This window comes from Hylobates moloch, unplaced genomic scaffold (assembly GCF_009828535.3).
Source record: "Hylobates moloch isolate HMO894 unplaced genomic scaffold, HMol_V3 SCAFFOLD_13, whole genome shotgun sequence".
Taxonomy (NCBI): Eukaryota; Metazoa; Chordata; class Mammalia; order Primates; family Hylobatidae; genus Hylobates; species Hylobates moloch.
This window is the reverse complement of record NW_026652288.1, coordinates 35,116,352-35,138,053: the sequence shown is the minus strand read 5'-3', so window position 1 is coordinate 35,138,053 and position 21,702 is coordinate 35,116,352. Positions and strand designations below refer to the sequence as shown.

The window sequence follows — 21,702 nt, the reverse complement described above, 5'->3', positions numbered from 1 at the left end:
GTTTTGTTTTTGTTTTTGAGACGGAGTCTTGCTCTGTCACCCAGGCTGGAGTGCAGTGGCGCAATCTCGGCTCACTACAAGTTCCGCCTCCTGGGTTCATGCCATTCTCCTGCCTCAGCCTCCCTAGTAGCAGCGACTACAGGCGCCCGCCACCACGCCCGGCTAATTTTTTGTATTTTTAGTAGAGGCGGGGTTTCACCGTGTTAGCCAAGATGGTCTCGATCTCTTGACCTCGTGATCCGCCCGCTTCAGCCTCAAAAGTGCTGGTATTACAGGCGTGAGCCCACCACGCCTGGCCACTTACCTGTTTTTAAACCATCTCTTTCTGCTCTTGCTCTCCCTGCTCCTTCCTGTTCCCTACACATACTCCGTTCTCGTCTCTCTAAGTGGTAGTGGTGGTGGCATGGGCTCTGGTGTTAAACTCACTGAGTTTCTAATCCAACATCCACCAACAACCTTGGCAAGTTACTTCACCTTTTTGAGGATCAGCATCCTCCTGTGAAATAACCCCACGTGGTGGTTGAGAGGAGTAAATAAAAAAAATCTGTACCTCATAAATATATATACCTACTATGTACCCCCAAATGTAAAAATTAAAAAAAAAAAAGTAAAACAACATCTGCAAACCCACTGTCATTCCTCAGACCCTCTTCAAAGCTAGCATCTACAGTGGTGCCTGCCACCTGGTTTCCTTGGCGTGTGTTTCTCCTTGTCTCTGCTTTCCTAAGGTTGAACCATTCAGGACCTCACCTGAATCCCGTCTGTTCCATGAAACCTTTCCCAGCCATTCCTGACCCAGTTGATCCCTCGCTTCTATAAATTATTTTACCCATGTATTGGCATTTAATTATATGCCAGCCCTCTCAGTGAGACCCCATAGGGAGGCTGGAAGGGTACTGGCTGTGTGCGAATTGAAGGTTAATTGAGTGAATTCTTTTCTTACTACCCACTGAGTGTTAGAGCTGCCGTTTCTTTTTTTCAGCTAGTCCTAGCAGCAGTTCCTCCTGCATCAGCTGCACCAGACCCTGGCAGGCATGTGAATACCTTAGGGATTGCTCTTGTCAGGGTCCTTCCTGCCTCTGGGTTTTGGTTAAATTGGTGTTTCCTTTTGCACGATATCAGTGGTCCCTCTAAGGGAGAGATTGATGATACCTCTTTATGGAAATGCCAAGATAATGACTGAGGAAGTTGAACCCAATATCTTATTGCTTAAACAGCCTGGTTACAGGAGATGTGTACACACTTTCCTGTTTCATTAAAATTACAAGTCTTTACTCTCTTACTTCAGAAGAGATTGGGGACAAAAGACGAAGTGGGAGTGTGGGCAACATAGCGAGACTCCATCTCTACAAAAAAATAAAAAATTAGCTGGGTGTGGTGGTGTATGCCTGTAGTCCCAGCTACTCTGGAGGTTGAGGTGTGAGGATCGTTTGAACCTAGGAGCTCAAAGCTGCAGTGAACTATGATCACGCTATTGCACTCTGACCTGGGTGATAGACCAAGAAAAAAAAAAAAAACAAGTGGGGAGGACAGGGTGGTTTAGGGGAGTTAATGTACCTCTAACCTGGATTCTCTGAATTGTTCTTTCAGTCATATCTGGAAGTGTACATCTTTGCATGTGTGGTCATATATTTATATCACATCACTCATAATTCCCTCCCTGTCAGTGGCAATTAGGAGATCATGTCAGTCAGGATTAGGATATTAAAATTATATAGTATGTACTTTCACTGGAGCAAAGGTTTCTCTGAAGTCTGGAGAGAAAATGGACCAGTAGGGCTGGACCCTTTACTTGGGGTCCTGCCTTCTCCTTTTATTGGACAGCAGCCTACTCAGCCATCACTTTCCCAATCAGGGGCTTTTTTTTTTTGTTGTTGTTGTTGTTGTTGTTGAGATGGAGTCTCGCTCTGTCGCCCAGGCTGGAGTGCAGTGGCATGATCTTGGCTCACTGCAAGCTTCGCCTCCCGGGTTCATGCCATTCTTCTGCCTCAGCCTCCTGAGTAGTTGGGACTACAGGTGCCCGCCACCACACTTGGCTAATTTTTTGTATTTTTAGTAGAGATGGTGTTTCACCGTGTTAGCCAGGATGGTCTTGATCTCCTGACGTCATGATCTGCCCACCTCAGCCTCCCAAAGTGCTGGGATGACAGGCATGAGCCACCGCGCTGGCCAATCGGGCTTTTTAACCTTCCCATTTTCCTATAAAGGGTCCATGCCAATGTTCAGATATATTTATTGTGCCTGGAACTGGATGTTCTTTTAAAAAGTAAAGCCCAAGGACAGCTTCCTAGCAGATTTCCAGGATTCTAATCTTCACTGTCTAAGCTGTGGGTTTCCAACCTTGGATACTGATTAGAGTCACTTGTAGGGTATTTAAAACCTACCAATGCTTGTGCCTTCCCCCAAGAGAGTGTGATCTGATTGATGCATGATGTGGCCCAAGCACTGGTTGTTTATGAATGCTTCCAAGGAAAATGGCCATTTTACAGTGGGGGAACTGTAGCCCAGTGCTCAAAGTTAACATCTCCAGTAATCAGAGATATCGACATCTTAGGGCATCTTAATACGATGGATGGAGAAGGCGCAGCATCACCTCTGTAGTATTCTTGCCCAATATATATAACTTTAGTTTCATCATGAGAAACAACTAGAAAAGCCCAAACCGAAGGTCATTATACAAAATAACTCACCAATACTCTTCGAAAATGTTAAGGTCATGAAGGCAAGAGAAATCCTGAGGACCTGTCCCAGATTAAAGGAGACTGGGAGGACAGAGCAATGAGATGCAATGTCTGATCCTAGATTGGATCTGGTCCAGAAAAAGAACATTAGTGGGAAGATAAAGGGGATTTGAATAAGGTCTATAGATTCATTCATTGTACAGTATCAGTGATCATTTATTGATTTTGATGATTATACTGTGGTTATCTAAAATGTTAACTTTTGGGGAGGCTGAGTGAAAGTATATGAAGACCCTGACTATTTGTAGAAGTTTTTTGAAAGTCTGAAATTATTTCAGATGAAAGTAAAGAAAGGAAAAGAAAGCTTCCAGGTGATTCTACTGAGTTGCCAAAGCTGAAAACCACTTCTCTAAGTTATCTTGCCTAATAATACTGTCAAGAGTAATCTTCCTGGAAATACCATATTGTTATGTTTGTGACCTTTTCAAAGCTTTCCAGTGATTGCTGTCATCTAGGATGAAGTTCCTGCTCCTTAGGCTACCATTTAAAGCCCCCATAGCATGGCCTCAATCTACTCCATTGATTTACGTGGAAGGACTTAACCTACATTTTACTTTCTCATGCCTGAGCTTATTCTAATTCTTTTACTCCTTCCTATATAATACCCTTGCCTTCCTGTTCAGCCTCCTGAGCTGTTCTTTGTCCTATGGTCCATTTCAGACCCTGTCTCTTCATTGAAGCCTGTATAGTTATTCCTGTTAGAAGCAATCATCCTTCCTTTCTTTGAATTCTGGTAGGTACCATGGTGTGGAGTGAACCACGAGCTTTAGATTCAGAAATATGTGAGTTTGAATCCTTTGACCAGTTCCACCTTTAACCAGTTCTGAGATAAGGGACAAGTTTATCAACATCTTGAAATAGAGGGGTAAGGCCGGGCGCGGTGGCTCACGCTTGTAATCCCAGCACTTTGGGAGGCCGAGGCGGGCGGATCACGAGGTCAGGAGATCGAGACCACGGTGAAACCCTGTCTCTACTAAAAATACAAAAAATTAGCCGGGCGTGGTGGCGGGCGCCTGTAGTCCCAGCTACTCGGAGAAGCTGAGGCAGGAGAATGGCGTGAACCCGGGAGGCGGAGCTTGCAGTGAGCCGAGATCGCGCCACTGCACTCCAGCCTGGGTGAGAGAGCGAGACTCCGTCTCAAAAAAAAAAAAAAAAAAAAAAAAGAAATAGAGGGGTAATGAAGTACCTGCATCAAAGGGTCATTGTGACCATTAGATCAGATGCAAACATAAAGGTCCTCAGCACAGCATATAGCAGATTCTTTCCTCATCACTTTAATAGCTAGTGGTTCCCAGAAAGTTTGTGGGTGGTGTGAAGGCTCTTATCAAAATTTCCTAAAGAGCCTTTTAAAAATATTTGCACCTGGTCATCACTAAGATGACAGTTGCTCTTTAATGGAACTGAATGCTTGGGACTTTAAGAAATTCAACTGAGATTTTTTTTTTTTTCCCTTGGAACACAACTGAGTAAATAAGTGACCTAAGGGCAGAGGAATGTAACCCGAAAGAAGGAGAAGGGAGGAACTGGATTTTTAGGTAGGAAAAAGCTGTGATGCCTTCCACACCCACTCTGTTGCTGTCAGTGAGACAGCAGTGAGGAAGTACCACTCCCTAGTACAACTCCTTAAACCATGAGTCCTGAACAGCCCTTCACTAATCCATTCCCTGTCCAGGTGATGTGTACCTGGGTGAGTCAGGTCCCCATGAGTCAATCATTCTTCTCCCTCTTCAGCTCCTCCATCCTCACCACTCAGTGCTATGTGCTATGGTCTGGCCCCACCTCCCAGGCCATTAGTATTGGCCTAAGAAAGCAAGGCTTGGAGGGGCAACTGAGAAGGAAGTCAGAGGCCACTAGGCATGGAAAGAGGCAGGTGGGGCTGTCATTGCTCAAAGGCCACATACTCTGGGTGTGTTTTATGACTGTTCCTGGATTTGAAATCTTTTCCCCTTTGTGATCATTCCAGAGGCTCACCCTCCTCCTGCTTCCTTCTCATCACACTGTCTGTTCCTAGTGCATCCCTTTTATGGCCAGAGAATGGCTGTACAAATAGTTAACAATTCAGTAAAAGTTACAGCTGGGCACGGTGGCTCACACCTGTAATTCCAGAACTTGGGAGGACGAGGAGGGCGGATCACGAGGTCAGGAGTTCAAGACCAGCCTGACCAATGTGGTGAAACCTTGTCTCTACTAAAAATACAAAAATTATCCGGGTGTGGTGGCATGCACCTGTAATCCCAGCTATTCAGGAGGCTGAGGCAGGAGAATCGCTTGAACCCGGGAGGCGGAGGTTGCAGTGAGCCAAGACTGTGCCACTGCACCCCAGCTTGGGCGACAGAGCGAGACTCCATCTCAAAAAAAAAAAAAATTACCTTTTATGAGAACTGGGAACCTGGCCTTCCTTTTTGCCAAAAGAGATTGAGGTCCATAAACGCCAGCTTTTATTCCGGGCTGTGCAGTTGTGAGTGTGGTATTAGGGAACAGGTACGTAAGTGAAGGGTGAGACAGAAAACAAAATGCTGGCTGTTTGTCAAATCCTGAGAGTGGAGGGGACAAAAATCATTCTGAAAGGTGGATGTCATTCAGGAGACCTTGGAAATCTTAGGGTGTCCTCTGCCCAGATGGGGAGGAGGATGAGGTTAAATTATGGAGTTGAGTGACACTTGGTACATTACTAAACTTCTCTGCTTCAGTTTTTTTTTTTTTTTTTTGAGACGGAGTCTCACTCTGTCGCCCAGGCTGGAGTGCAGTGGTGTGATCTTGGCTCACTGCAAGCTCCGCCTCCCAGGTTCATGCCATTCTCCTGCCTCAGCCTCCGGAGTAGCTGGGACTACAGATGCCTGCCACCATGCCCGGCTAATTTTTTTTTGTATTTTTAGTACAGATGGGGTTTCACCGTGTTGGCCAGGATGGTCTTGATCTCCTGACCTCGTGATCCGCCCACCTCGGCCTCCCAAAGTGCTAGGATTACAGGCGTGAGCCACCACGCCCGGCCTCTGCCTCAGTTTTTTTAATCTGTAAAAATGGGGATGGTGACACTCAGGATTCTTTGAGAGGACTGGAGCTACATGGAAACCCCTTGGGATAGTGCCTGGAGGATAGTGAGTGCTGCATCGGTGTGAGTTATTATAATTATGGGAATAGACAAAGGTGCCACCTGGGGCATCCAGAGTGGGGAGGTATTTTCCAGTCAGAGTCCTGGGAGGCCAGCTGGAGATGAAGCTGGTGACGGGGGAGGCTTAACCTCCAGGAGTGGAAGGATTGGGAAGGAGTAACTCATGCATAACATTCTGTGAAAATACCTTTACCCAACAGCAGGAATATGCAGAGTGGGTGTGGCTTCTTCACAATTATTGTCCCTGGGGTCTAGGAATGTGAAACCCAAGCCTAGAAACAGGCTTCAGGGGTGCCTTGCAAATTAGCATTCATCTTGCCAAAGGAAAATGTTCATCTTGTTAAAAGAAAGCATTTATGTGCTAAAAGAATCCCTTCTTGTGGCCCAGGTCATTATTTTTGCCTTGGTACTATCCTTTTTTTTTTTTTTTTTTTTTTTTGAGAAGGAGTCTTGCTCTTTTGCCCAGGCTGGAGTGTGGTGGTGGATCTCAGCTCACTGCAAGCTCTACCTCCCAGGTTGACGCCATTCTCCTACTTCAGCCTCCCAAGTAGCTGGGACTACAGGCGCCCGCCACCATGCCTGGCTAATTTTTTTGTACTTTTAGTAGAGACGGGGTTTCACTGTATTAGCCAGGATGGTCTCGATCTCCTGACCTCGTGATCTGCCCACCTTGGCCTCCCAAAGTGCTGGGATTACAGGCGTGAGCCACCGTGCCCTGCCTGTACTATCCTTATTTACAAGATGTAAAGAGAAAGACTGGGCTGGGCTCAGTGGATCACGCCTGTGATCCCAGCACTTTGGGAGGCTGAGGTGGGCGGACTGCCTGAGGTCAGGAGTTTGAGACCAGCCTGGCCAACATGGCGAAACTCCATCTCTACGAAAAAATACAAAAATTAGCTGGGCGTGGTGGTGTGTGCCTGTAATCCTAGCTACTCAGGAGGCTGAGGCAGGAAAATCACTTGAACCCAGGAGGCGGAGGTTGCAGTGAGCCGAGATCGTGCCATTGCACTGCAGCCTGGGTGACAAGAAGGAAACTGTCTCAAAAAAGGGACTGAAGAAGAGTGAAATAAGGAAATACATATATGCATTAGCAGGGCAGAATTAGGATTGGTATGTGTATGTGAAGAGGAAGCATGTAAAAATTGTATGTGAACATAAAAGGGACTTCTTGTCTTAAACAGACCTCTCCATATAAATAATGTGGACTGCCATGAGTAGATAGCAGACTCCATCATAAGAACATTCCAGCAGAATCACAAGAGAATGGATAGTGTGGCTGCTTTCTAAGTGATAGTTTAGAGTGAGCAAGTCACTGAAAAGAAAGGAGACCAAGAAGATGGGTGAGGGTGAGAGAAATGGGATGGTGAAAGGAAAAGACTGAAAGTAATGTTTACTGAGGGGTCACCAGGTACCAGGCTGTGTGTCTAATGCCTTACACATCTTTTTTTTTTTTTTTTTTTTTTTTTTTTAGATGGAGTCTTGCTCTGTTGCCCAGGCTGGAGTGCAGTGGCGTGATCTTGGCTCACTGCAACCTCCACCTCCCTGATTCAAGGGATTCTTCTGCCTCAGCCTCCTGAGTAGCTGGGATTACAGGCGTGCACCACCACGCCCAACTAATTTTTGTGTTTTTAGTAGAGACAGGCTTTCACCATGTTGGTTAGGCTGGTCTCGAACTCTTGAGCTCGTGATCCACCTGCCTTGGCCTCCCAAAGTGCTGGGATTGCAGGCGTGAGCCACTGTGCCCGGCCAGTGCCTTACACATCTTAATTTACTCTTTTATTGTCATCCTCTGATGGAGTAAGAGTCACCTTTGTGCTGCAAATGAGAAGAGGCTGAGGGAGGCGAGGTGAGTGGTCAGGATCATCCAGCCAGTTCATAGCAGAGCTAGTGTGTTTCACCTCAAAGTTTGTGCTCTTGCCTATGATTCAGACAGAAAAGTGAGACACAGAAGGAAGGCAAGGCAAATTTTTGTTGTGGGTGAAGTTTATAAAAGATACCTGTATTAGGCAGAATAATGGCCTCCTGAAAATATCCACATCCTAATCCCTGGAACCTGTGCATTTTACTTTATTTGGCAGAAAGACTTTGCGGATAAGATGAAGTTAAAAATCTTGAGATGGGGGAATTATCCTGGATTATCTGAGTGGGCACATTGTAATCAGAAGGATCCTTATAAGTGAAAGAGGGAGGCAGGAGAGTCAGGGTGAAAATGATGTAGCATGAGGAAGACTCCAGTGGCCACTGCTGGCTTTGAAGATGGAAGGGAGCCATAAGCAAAGGAATACAGGTGGCATCGAGAAGCTGGGTCAGGCAAAGGAGAGGATCCATTCCTTAAACCTCCAGAAGGAAACCTCTAGAAGGAACACCGCCAATGCCTTGATTTTAGCCCAGAGAGATCTATTTTGGACTTTTGACCTCCAGAACTATAAGAACTGGGAAAAATGTATGTAGTTTTTACATTCCAGGAGGTTATAGTCTGCTACATAGTGAAAAGGGGCTGGAAAAAATAGGCCAAAATGTTAAACAATGATTAGGTCTAGATTATGGGTGGAAAATAGAATACAATTGATAGTTACTTTTTCTTTCATACTTTATGTCTTAATTTTCAAAGGTAAGAAATTAAAGGTTATTACTGTCAGGCCTCTGAGCCCAAGCTAAGTCATTATATCTCCAATGACCCGCACGTATACATCCAGCTGTCCTGAAGCAACTGAAGAACCACAAAAGTAAAAAGAGCCAGTTCTTGCCTTAACTGATGACATTCTACCATTGTGATTTGTTCCTGCCCCACTCTAACTGATCCGTTGGCCTTGTGACATTCTTTTTCCTGGACAGTGAGTTTCATGATCTCTCCACCGTGCACCTTGTGACCTCCACAACTGCCCACAAGAGAAAACCACCTTTAACTGTAATTTTCCACTACCTACCCAAATCCTGTAAAACTGTCCCCCCCCATTCTCCCTTTGCTGATTCTCTTTTCAGACTCAGCCCACTTGCACCCAAGTGTCTGTATAGTAGACTGTCTTCACATGGACACGAGTAACAATTACATTGCGATGTTATAAATAGAAGTATTTCAATGTACCTGTTAAATCCTCTGGAAGATCACTGAGAAGGCATATCTTTGAGTGTAAGGATGAATTTGCCAAGGACAGGAGTGACGTTATAGGCACAGTTTTTGCAAGGGCAGGAAGAGAGGGCCTTATCCTTCAATCTAAATGGTCCATCATTTCCATGGGTCAAACTCAAAGGAATGACTAGTCATCAAGGAATATGTTCAGTCACATCTTATGGGGTAAACTGAGACATTCCGGGAGCCTGGAATCAATGTGAAGTAGTTGCAGACTTGGTGGCAGGGAAGAATGTGCTCCTAAAATCTGTTGTTTAGGGCTCAGCCTTTTCTGCTTTTTTCCTCCTATTATTTCTTAACAATGCTGAGGTGGGCAGGGCCCCATTCCCGGAACAGGTCACCTGTACTTAAGAGGAAGGTTTGTTTCCTTTGTTGATAGGGGTGGGTATATAGCCCTGAGTTTGTTTTTTTTGTTTTTCTTTACTAGCAATTACGGAAACATAGAGTGGCTCCTTTCTCTACTAATAGCCTCATAATGGAGCCATCTAAATCTCTTACTGATTCCTCTATCCTCCAGGGAGCCACACCTTTCCCCAGCTCTCTTAGATCCTGGGGGAATCAGAGGACCTTGTATAAGCACTATGTGAGGAAACAAGAAAACCTAGGGATAAGAACTCTTGTAATTGCCTCTATTTTTTTTCTTTCTTTTAAAATAGTTTAAACTTTTATTTTAGGTTCAGGGCTCCGTGTACAGGTTTTTTGTTTTTGTTTTTGTTTTTGTTTTGAGACAGAGTCTCACTGTGTCACCCAGGCTGGAGTGCAGTGGCGCGATCTCTGCTCACTGCAACCTCTGTCTCCTGGGTTCAAGCAATTCTCCCGCCTCAGCCTGGTAGCTGGGATTACAGGCGCCAGCCACTACGTCCAGCTAATTTTTATATTTTTATTAGAGACGGGGTTTCACCATGTTGGCCAGGCTGGTCTGGAACTCCTGACCTCAGGCGATCCGCGGCCTCCCAAAGTGCTGGAATTACAGGCGTGAGCTACCGTGCCTGGCCTGCAGATTTGTTATATAGGTAAACTTGTGACTCAGGGGTTTCATATACAGACTATTTTGTCACTCGGGTACTTAGTACCCAACAGTTTTTTTTTTTCTGATCCTCTCCCTCTTCCCACCCTCCACCCTCAAGTAGTCCCCAGTGTGTGTTGTTCCCCTCTTTCTGTCCATGTGTTCTCATTTAGCTTCCACTTATAAGTGAGAAGACACAGTATTTGATTTTCTGTTCCTGTATTAGTTTGCTAATCTATTTTATTAAAGTGTGTGTCCCTTTCACCCCTCCTCCCTCCCCACCCTAATATTTTAGGGCTAAGTCCTCGTCACTGGACACAAAGAAACTGGTTTCTTAGATGCTGCTATGCTTTAGTTCCACCCACCAAGACAATGGGCCTATTTTTTTCTATAATCAAAGGCCCTGTGTTTGGCCCGTACAGTTCTACCTTGAACTGGTGCCAAAGCTCACACCTTCCTGTTCTGTTCCTTCCAGGTCATCTCAGAATCTGCAGGCTTGTGGGGCAGGGTAGGGAGTCCTGAGTTGTGACCACAGAAAGGGGAAAGCTGTGAGAATCCAAGACAGTTGTTCTTGAGAGAGTCTTCTAGGCCTGTTGGCAGAAGAAGCAGAATTATGGGCCAGGACCTGGGTCCTGGTGTTGGTGACTGAGCTCTGACTTTGAATGAGTAGATTTGCCTATCTAGGCCTTAGCTGTGCCTTCTGCAAAATGAGATTTGAGATGAACTCAAGCCCTTACAGCTTGACTGCTCTGGCCATGCATTTTCTTTCCTCTTCCTCATTGAAATCTATATCATTCCTTCAGGGCCCAAGGACCCACGCTCGGAAGAAATCAATTTGGCTAATGTCCTTATGAGAAGGGACCAACTGTCAGGCTTTATGTGCTCTTTGGCCTTTTAGGCAAGAGTGGAGAGGGTGGATATTTTTGTCCTAGTCTTGTTTTGGTGCTCTTTGACAGCAGGAAGGGCAGAGTCCTGCCAGACTGTCAGAGTCTTGACCACCAGCTTAAGGGGTCTGGACTCTTGTGAGTGTGGAACTACCAGAGGCTTTAAGTGGGAAGTGACCTGTGTCTCGGGACACATACTCTAGGAGAAGTGTGGCTGTGGAGAGTCCACATGAGAGACTCAGATCTGAAGTGAGAAATCAGAGGGCATGAAGAACGGGCATAGGCGTGAGCCATTTGAGGAAGAGTTGGAGGTCTTTGTGAGTGACCAGAGGGGAGGAGATGGGAAGGAGGGGCCTGAAGATGGCTCTGAGCTGTGTCTAGTTTGGGATTTTGGGTGGACCAGATGTCATTAGCCCCAAGATAAGGGTGGGGCTAGGTTGGTTAGGGACTGAAATGCTAAACCCAGTTTTGGATGTTAGATAAGATGCCTATGGGCCATCCAGGTGGAACTACTGTGTGGGGAGTGGGAAGAATACAGCTGGGGCTAGATCCAGGGAGTGGTAGAGGATGAAGAGGAAAGAGGGAGTGAGCTGGGGGGGTCTCTGCCTCTGTGGTAACTTCACGCCTGCTCTCCTGCATCGAGCTCATGGCTGTGTTCTACTCTTTCCCTCCCTGTTCTCTGATCAGAGCGATTTTTCAGGGTTTTGGCTGGATAGGTATTATTAGCCCAGGGGTCACATATTTACTACCAGTGGGGACTGCGAATCAATGAATGGAGAGGTGAAAAGAGGAGAGTGAAGGAACGACTTTTGGAGAAAGATAATAGGGAAGAGGAGGCAGGTGAAACACATGCTATAAAATATGTTAGCATTCATTATAAACTATAAAAAGCACAACGCAAATGTACAGTTCTGCTGAGAACACTGTGACCATGGGTTGGAAGGGGGAGAGGTGAGACTAGGAGGGTAAAGGGGAAGAAGTAGCTTAGAAGGATGAAGCCAAAAGCCAGGCTACTAGATCTAGACGTCTCCTTGGAAGGCTCTCTACTGCTTAAAAATTACTTGACCTATCCAATCTCTTGGGTGTAATGAGTTTTTTTTTTTTCTCTTTTTTTTTTGAAACAGAGTTTTGCTCTTGTTGCGCAGGCTGGAGTGCAATGGCACAATCTTGGCTCACCGCAACCTCCACCTACCGGGTTCAAGTGATTCTCCTGCGTCAGCCTCCCGAGTAGATGGGATTACAGGCATGTGCCACCACACCCAGCTAATTTTGTATTTTTAGTAGAGAGGGGTTTCGCCACGTTGGCCAGGCTGGTCTCGAACTCCCGACCTCAGGTGATCCACCCGCCTCAGCCTCCCAAAGTGCTGGGATTATAGGCGTGAGCCACTGTGCCCGGCCTGGGTGTAATGAGTAATGAGTTTTATATGTTTATATGACAATATTAAATGCTAATAGCCAACAAATATTGTATGCTTACAATTAGTACATCTAACACAGCTAGTGTAACTAATATTGTGTACTAATAATACAATGAGTGGCCAACAAATATTGTGTGCTCAGTACATACCAGGCAGTGTGCTAAACACTTTAACTAGATTACCTCAATTGATCCTCACAACAGCACATGAGGCGGGTGATTTTATTGGCCCCATTTTACAGATGAGGGGAGTGAGGTATAGTCATTTGCCCAGGGCCTTGCAGCTTGTATGCTGGAGCCAGAATATGAAGCCAGGCCACCTGGGGGACTATATAGCATGTGGTCTTAATTACTCAGCAGTTCAGGGTAGTTCAGTACATTCTATACTTTTCTGTTTTTTTTTTTTTTTTTTGAGATGGAGTCTTGCTCTGTCGCCCAGGCTGGAGTGCAGTGGTGCAATCTCGGCTCACTGCAGCCTCTGCCTCCCAGGTTCAAGTGATTCTCCTGCCTCAGCCTCCCGAGTAGGTGGGACTACCGGCACGTGCCACCACGCCCTGCTAATTTTTGTATTTTTAGTAGAGACGGGGGTTGCACTGTGTTGGCCAGGGTGGTCTCGAACTCCTGACCTCGTGGTCTGCCCACCTCGGCCTCCCAAAGTGCTGGGATTACAGGTGTGAGCCACCGCGCCTGGACTTTTCTGTGTTTTTTTGTTTTGTTTTGTTTCCTTTTACCTCTAACGAAGACATAGATAAAATGCAGCTCAGGTACAGAAAGTGTCAACTTTCAGGTTGACTCCCAGATTGAGAGCAGGAATGCTGGGGAAAGCAACAGGGTAGTTCTCATAGAGTGGTCCTTGGATCATCTGTATTGGAATCTTTGAGGATATTTATTAAAAACCGAGATCTAGGCTGGGCGTAGTGGCTCACACCTGTAATCCCAGCACTTTGGGAGGCCGAGGCAGGCAGATCACAAGGTCAGGAGATTGAGACCAATCTCCTGGCTAACACAGTGAAAACCCGTCTTTACTAAACATACAAAAATTAACCTGGCGTGGCGGTGGGTGCCTGTAGTCCTGGCTGCTGGGGAGGCTGAGGCAGGAGAATGTCGTGAACCCGGGAGGCGGAGCCTGCAGTGAGCCGAGATCGTGACATTGCACTCCAGCCTGGGCAACAGAGTGAGACTCCGTCTCAAAAACAAACAAAAAAAAACCGAGATCTAGGCCAGGCGCGATGGCTCATGCCTGTAATCCCAGCACTTTGGGAGGCCGAGGCGGGGGATCTCTTGAGGTCAGGAGTTCAAGACGAGCCTGGCCAACATGGTGAAACCCTGTCTCTACTAAAAATACAAAAATTAGCTGAGCATGGGGGTGTCCACCTGTACTCTTAGCTACTCAGGAAGCTGAGGTGGGAGAATTGCTTGAACCCGGGAGGCAGAGGTTGCAGTGAGCCGAGATCGCACCACTGCACTCCAGCCTGGGCAACAGAGTGAGATGGTCTCAAAACAACAACAAACAAAACAAAAAAACCCCTGAGATCTATAGTTGTCACTTGGGCCAACTGAAAGAAGAATTTCTCAAACATTGATGTTTGAGACCTACTGATTTAAGGCTGAATGTCTAGTTCTGGAAGGAAATGGAATCTTGGCTTCTTCAGTCACCACAGTTTGGGTCTTGTTTCTCTGTGAAATTAACAATGTAGGCCGGCACGGTGGTTCACTCCTATAATCCCAGCACTTTGGGAGTCCGAGGCGGGTAGATCACCTGTGGTCAGGAGTTTGAGACCAGCCTGGCCAACATAGTGGAACCCCGTCTCTACTAAAAATACAAAAATTAGCCAGGCTTTGGTAGCGCATGCCTGTAATCCCAGCTACTAGGGAGGCTGAGGCAGGAGAATTGCTTGAACCAAGGGGGTAGAGGTAGCAGTGAGCCAAAATCGCGCCACTGCACTCCAGCCTGGGCGACAGAGCGAGACTCCGTTTCAAACAAACAAACAAAACCCAAAACTGTAATGTGGTCCATGCTCTCTTTCTTTCTCTGGGCTCTTGGAGGGGTGGGGTGGGAGGACCAAGAATGGATAAAATTGCACTTGCCTTTATATCAGAGGAGGCACTGTGAGGCAGCATCTCTTACGTTTGCCTTTCATTTGTTTTTCTCCCCTGAGATGGGTTTCACTTCTCTCTCTGTCCTGTTGGGGAACTTCCCAGCTAAGGACCTCCATGTGGTTTGGTGCTCGGTTGGGCGATGAGCATTGGGAGGGGAGCAGTTGTAGTTGTGACTTCTCTCGGGCCTGCCGTGCTCTGCCATGGAGGTGGAGTGACATGAAGTTTAGCTGCTTCACCTCAGTCTGCTCAAGAGTGGGGACTGCTGAGAGCAGTGAATGGGGGACAGTGGAATTGCAGCCTGGGATATGAAACGGGGATCCTGTTACCTGCAGCTGTAGTCTTCATATGTCCTCATCTTTTGTGACTCCCCTAGGGCCCTGAGCTGAGCAAGACAGACAAACAGGAGGAAGTATTAATCTTTCTGCTTCCACCTCATCCACTAGCAAGTTTGGAGGGCCAATCCAGTTATACCCACTGCCTTGGGTGAGGACATCAGAGAGTTTTATGCAGCTCAGTTTTGGGGACGTTCACACACTCTGGCCTCAGGAAGATCCAGAAGTGAGGGAAAAGGCTCTGGGCTGGGAGTGAGGAGGCCTTGTTCTGTGTCAGCTAAGCTACTAACTTCCTTTGTTACCATGAGAAAGTCACTCGCTCACTCTGGACGGGAGTTTTCTTATCTGTAAACTGTTGGATTTGAGTGAGATCATCTTTGTGTTCTCGAGTTCTGATTCTGTGATTAGCAGTGGTACGTAGGTTGTGGCAGGTGTGGCGGAGCTCCGAATGCTGCTTTTTCTGTCACATGTGCCTCCCTCCCCCAAAAGGAACAAGCTGTGAGTTTTATTTGCATTTTTTCTTGAATAGCTCTGTGTTTCTGAGGGCTGAAGAGGCCCACTGTGGGTGTGGTGAGGACAGTCTGGAGGCAGGAGCTTCCTTTGGCTCTGGGGAAGGAGGCCAGTTGGTAGCTTCCCTGCCATTGCACAGACTTCTCATGTTCCAGTAATGACATGACTTCCCTCCCTGTTCTGCCTGCCTCTCTAATATTCAGTTTCTAGAGTAGGCTATGATTGTTTTGATAGATTTCCCAACTGTTTCCTGCCTACAGGTCTTTGAAGCAAATAGCAGGAAATTCTTTTCATAGCCATCAGGGTCTCTGTTTCATATTTCCCCTTTTCCATAGAACCTGACAGATCCAGGGCACAGAGAGACACATGTGCATGCTCCAGCTCCCAGTATTCATACAGATACGGTGAAGGGTAGGTGGAGTTATATTCTTACGGTTTGGTTAGTATTGTCTGGGGAGCTCCTGTAACACATGTGAGACTCTGTGTGCTGTGATAATGTCTTGTATGTCACTGCTACTTAAGAGTTTAAGGTGAAGCTTTGTGAGTGTATTACATGTGTCTGGTGCATGCGTGTGGGTCAGAATGTGGATCAGTGGCTGCTGATGTGCTGATGCTGAGAAGAAGTGATTTAGGAGCTGGGCTTGCTGTCTTTATGTTTCTGCTTTTTGTGTAATGTCCTGGTAACTTGTCAGAGGCTGGATAAGATGTTAGAAATTTTCTTAATCCAGTCTGAAATCCGCCTTGTTTTATTCCTGGGTATGAATCATGTGAGGGATTAGGAGGTGGAGGATGAAATTCCCAGACCTTCTGAATAGTCCAAGGTCAGTTCTCAGAAATCAGATGTTGGTTGTTTAGCCATCACACCCTTGGATTTGTGAGTTGGACCTAGAGGATTTGATCGTTTCTGTGACAGAGGTATCATCCTGTTCCTGGAAAACTGGCGACACGTTGACATGCAGGAAACTGGTCAGATTTATGGCTTGTTTCTAACCAACATTTAGGCATTCTGCCCTTTAAAAACAATTAAATTTCACTGATATTTTTCACGTATCTAACAACGGCCAGGTGCTGAATTCTCAAAGATAAATAAAATAAGCTGGGCGCGGTGGCTCATGCCTGTAATCCCAGCACTTTGGGGGGCCGAGGCGGGTAGATCACTAGGTCAGGAGTTCAAGACAAGCCTGGCCAAGATGGTGAAACCCCACTTCTACTAAAAATACAAAAATTAGCTTTGTGTGGTGGTGGGCACCTGTAATCCCAGGTACTTGGGAGGCTGAGGCAGGAGAATCGCTTGAACCCGGGAGGCGGAGGTTGCAGTGAGCTGAGATCACGCCACCGCACTCCAGCCTGGGCGACAGAGTGAGACTCCATCTCAAAAAAAGAAAAAAAGAAAAAACAGATAAATAAAATAGGATCTCTTTCCTCAGGAACAAATGGTTTGTCTTTTCTTGAACATGGCCTTCTGGGGCTAATTCTTACAGTACCCAACTGTCTCTCTTGCAAGCCTTTGGGAGCTCTCAGAATCAGACAGGCTAGCTCAGACATGCAGCAGCTGACACAGGAGAGTGGGATGTGAGTCCAGCCCCTTGCCACTTTCTGACTCTCCCTTTTAGGACACAGTGTCCATGGGAAGGCAAGACACTGGGCTCTTTAAGAAAGGCTGTGGCGGGAATGTGGTGGGGGTGGCAACTGCAGTTATCTCTCAGCTTGCCCCTCAGTTCTCCAGATACAGCAGCATGGCCTCAAGCACACCCAGAGGTGGAGAATGAGTGTATGTTCCCTGGAGGACCAGAAATGGGATTTGTTAGTTGTTCTTACAAACAGTAGTAGGGAGATGGCAGGGCAATTTGAGTCTTGCGGAGTCCGTAGGGAACTATAATTACTTCTCTCCATTCAGACCAGGATGCTAGGCAGTAGTTAAATGGGGCAGGGCCAGGCACGGTGGCTCATAGCTTTAATCCCAGCAATTTGGGAGGCTGAAGTGGGAGGATTGCTTCTAAGAGTTTGAGACCAGCCTGGCCAACTTGGTGAAACCTTGTCTCTACTAAAAATATAAAAATTAAGTCTGGGCGTGGTGGCTCATGCCTGTAATCCCTGTACTTTGGGAGGCCGAGGTGGGTGGATCACCTGAGGTCAGGAGTTTGAGACCAGCCTGGCCAACTTGGTGAAACCTTGTCTCTACTAAAAATATAAAAATTAAGGCTAGGCGTGGTGGCTCATGCCTATAATCCCTGTACTTCGGGAGGCCGAGGTAGGTGGATCACCTGAGGTCAGGAGTTTGAGACCAGCCTGGCCAACATGGTGAAACCCCCATCTCTACCAAAAATACAAAAATTTGCTGGGCGAGGTGGCATACTCCTATAATCCCAGCTACTCAGGAGGCTGAGGCAGGAGAATTGCTTGAACCCAGGAGGAGGAGGTTGCAGTGAGCCGAGATCTTGCCAGTGTACTCCAGCCTGGGTGACAGAGTGAGACTTTGTCTAAAAAAAAAAAAAAAAAAATATATATATATATATATATTATATATATATATTTATACACACACACACATACACACACGCATGCACAGACAGATAGATATAGATATCTATATATATAGGTATCTATCTATATACAAAAATTAGCTGGGCATGGTGGGGCACACTTGTAATCCTAGCTACTCTGGAGGCTGAGGCATGAGAATCACTTGAACCCAGCAGGTGGAAGTTGCAGTGAGCTGAGATCATACCACTGCACTCCAGCCTGGGTAACAGAGTGAGACTCCATCTCAAAAAAAGGGAGGGATGGGCATTTGTGGAGAAAGATGCACAAGAAATGCTCAGGCCAGGCACAGTGGCTCATGCCTGTAATCCCATTCCTTTGGGAGGCCGAGGTGGGAGGACTCCTTGAGCCTAGGAATTCAAGAGCAGTCTGGGCAACATAGCGGGACCTTATCTCTAAAAAAAAAAAAAAAATCAAAAAATTTAGCTGAGTATGGTGACACATGCCTGTAGTCCCAGCTACTTGAGAGGCTGAGGCAGGAAGATCACTAGAGCCTTGGTGGTCGAGGCTGCAGTGAGTCATGATTGCCCCACAGCACTCCAGCCTGAGTGACAGAGGGCAGAGTCTGTCTCAAAATAAAAAAATAAAAAAGGCATGCTCAGACCAACTGGTGCCAAATTTTTGTCGGAGGCTCATACATTAAGCTGCTGTCTCCTCCACCACACAGAGGCACAAAGGCAGTGGCAGCTTGGACTTCCTTCCCTGTTTTCTCCCATTCTTCTAATTCTTCATGATGCCCTTTTGTGACTTCTTTCCCCCTTTAATACTGCTTTTGATATCATTTCAGCCTGATGTCACTTGTGTAAAATCACTGGGGGTAGGATGAGTGAAAATTTTCCAAACCACACATTCTTTTTTTTTTTCTGGGACACAGTCTCACTCTGTTGCACAGGCTGGAGTACCCTGTCACAATCATGACTCACTGCAGCCACGACCTTTTGGGCTTAAGTGATTTTCCTGCCTCAGCTTCTAGAGCAGCTGGCTCATGCCACCACACTTGGCTAATTTTTTGTAGAGACAGGGTCTCACTTTGTTGCCTACACTGGTCTCAAACTCCTAGGCTCATGTGATCCTCCTGCATCAGCCTCCCAAAGTGCTAGGATTATATATCGGCTTGAGCTGCTGTGCTCAGCCCAAACCCCACATTCTTTTTTTATTTTTATTTTTTATTTTTTGAGGCAGGGTTTTGCTATATCACCCAGGCTGAAGTGCAGTGGTGTGAACACACCTCAGTGCAGTCTCAACCTCCTGGGCTCAAACGATCCTCCCACCTCAGCCTCCTGGGTAGCTGAGACCACAGGTGTGTGCCACCACATGTGGCTAACTTTTTAACTTATTTTTGTAGGGACAGGGTCTTGCTATATTGTTCAGGTTAGTCTCTAGCTCCTGGGCTCAAGTGATCCTCCTGCCTTAGCCTCCCATAGTGCTGGGATTATAGGCATGAGCCATTGCGTCTGGCCCAAACCCCACATTTTTTTTTTTTTTTTTTTGAGATGGATTCTCTGTTGTCCAGGCTGCAGTGCAATGATGTGATCTCGGCTCACTGCAATCTCTACCTCTTGGGTTCAAGTGATTCTCCTGCTTCAGCCTCCCTAGTAGTCAGGATTACAGGTGCCCACCACCACACCCAGCTAACTTTTGTTTGTATTTTTAGTAGAGACAGGGTTTCCCCATATTGGCCAGGATGGTCTCGAACTCCTGACCTTAGCTGATCCACCCACTTGGGCCTCCCACAATGCTGGGATTACAGGTCTGAGCCACCATGCCTGGCCCCAAACCCCACATTCTTAATGGCAGCTCTGGGCCCTTCATATTTTCACGTCTCCAGGGTAACCCTGGGAACTTAATTCTAACTTGGGTCCTATTGTAGCTCCTTAACCACCCCAACAGCTCCGTAAGTATAGTTCAGCTTGAGAGAAAGAGACACAGAGAGAGAGACTTCAAGCACTGGGTGTTTGGTGCCTTCGGAGTCAGACAGACTGGACCTGGATTTCAATCCACTTTGTTCTCTGTTATCTGCGTGATCTTGGGCAACTGACTTAAGCTCTCTAGGGCTCAGTTGCGACATTTGTAAAATGAAGATGATACCATGTAATAGTTATAATAATAGCTAGTGTATTGAGCACTTTATATTTATTAATACAGTTAATCCCCATATATCTCTAGGAATCAGGTACTATTGTAGTTGTCATTTCTCATATAAGAAAACTGAGGCATAGAGAGGTTAAGCAGCATGCCAACATTAACACAATTCTTAAGTTGTGGAGCTGGGATTCTGAACATGGAAGCCCGACCTCAGAGCCTGTGTCCTTAACTACTGCACTGGACTATAGTGCACAGAATGTTAACAAGGATTTGGTGGGGGGGAAGCCCCCCAAAAACACAAAGCATTTAAAGCACCAGGTATAGAGCTTGGCTATAAGTTATTAAATAACTTATTGGCAGTAAATGGCAGCTGTTGCCACCAGGGTAGAAAAGCCTGTTTTCCAAGCTGTGCTTGCCCATGGGCACATGGAGGATGTGGCCCTCAGTCAGGGCAAGGCAGGAGAGAGATGGGTCTTCCCGCTGTCCCGGGGTTTGCAAGATGTCAGGGCTTTTTACACTCCAACTCTGTTAGACACAGTTTGTTGGCAAAAGTCTTGTTTCTCTAATCCCAAAGTTGCCTAACAGGCCCTGAAAGGAAAACACAGGACCAGGGTGGCCATAGGAAAGGGCTCCCTTCCACTGAGCCAGTTGCTCAAGAATCACTTTTCTCACTGCTTCAGAGGAATCTGGCTTTTTGTATCCTGCTGTCTTACCCATTTGGTCAGGGCTCCTGGATAAGCTACCTGGGGAACAGAGTGGGGCCTCTGCCTAAATTGGCACAAGGTGAAGAGTCAGTGCCAAGAAACAAAGGAGACCCTGCAGGGACCTGGGGAAACCCAAATCTGGGCTTCAGGGGAAGGGAGCATCAAGCCTGCTCTGATTCTTTGGCATGTATACTTTGGCCCTCTGCCTGGGCTTATGAATGGCTTGGTCAGTCACTGAGCAGTTCAGGCTCACCTGTCCCATTCAAGTCACCAACTGGGTTAGAGGCAGCATGGTTTTTGGCTAAATGTTTTTTTGGAAGCCGAGGAACCTGCATTTCACTATAGCTCTGACACTTTTTAGTTAAGTTGTGTGATCTTGACAGTTTACTCTTTTCTGAGCCTCACTTTTCTCATTTGTGAGAAAATTATGAGGATCTTTTTTGAGACAGAGTCTCATTCGGTTACCAGGCTGGAGTGCAGTGGCTTGATCACAGCTCAATGTAGCCTTGTCTTCCTAGGCTCAAGCAATTTTCCCATCTCAGCCTCCCAAGTAGCTGGGACTGCAGGTGTGCGCCACCATGCCTGGCTAATTTTTAAATTTCTTGTGGAGATGAAGTCTCTCTATGTTGCCCAGGCTCGTCTGAAACTGCTGGGCTCAAGCAGTCCTCCCACCTCAGCCACCTAAAGTTCTGGAATTATAGGCATGAGCCACCGTGCCTGGCTGAATTATGAGGATCAAATGACATCACATACACAAAGGCCTTAGAACAGCAACTTCCACATTATAGGTGCTCAGTAAATGCTCACAGTCAGAGGTTAGGTGCAGTTGGGGGCTGTGGAGAAATATAAAGTACAATCTCTTGCCTTTAAGGAGGTTGCAGTCTAGATGGGGTGAGAGGTAATAAGATAGAAAATCATGTAAATCACAATGTTGGGAATGCATGTAACATAATACTGGCTGGTTGTGCGCAGTGGTATTATTGTAGCCAATGAGGTTTATCCGAGGTGCAATTATTGTGAATGGGAAACTTTCACAATAACATCAGCCAACAAGTGTCATGGACCATGAAGGCTTTGAGAGTTCAGAGCTATGAGAGCTGGCCCATGGGCTAAGCCAGGGAAGGCTTTCTGAACAAGTGA

At 46.5% G+C, this 21,702-nt stretch overlaps 1 protein-coding gene and 1 non-coding gene across 2 annotated transcripts in view; both read left to right on the top strand.

Annotated features, from left to right (window-relative positions):
* Positions 1-21,702, top strand: part of LOC116480610 (carcinoembryonic antigen-related cell adhesion molecule 1-like) — a 1,172,951-nt gene that overhangs the window by 652,663 nt on the left and 498,586 nt on the right.
* On the top strand, positions 21,523-21,657 carry LOC131381084 (U4 spliceosomal RNA). Its single transcript, XR_009209535.1, has one exon. It is a non-coding gene; the product is annotated as a U4 spliceosomal RNA (small nuclear RNA).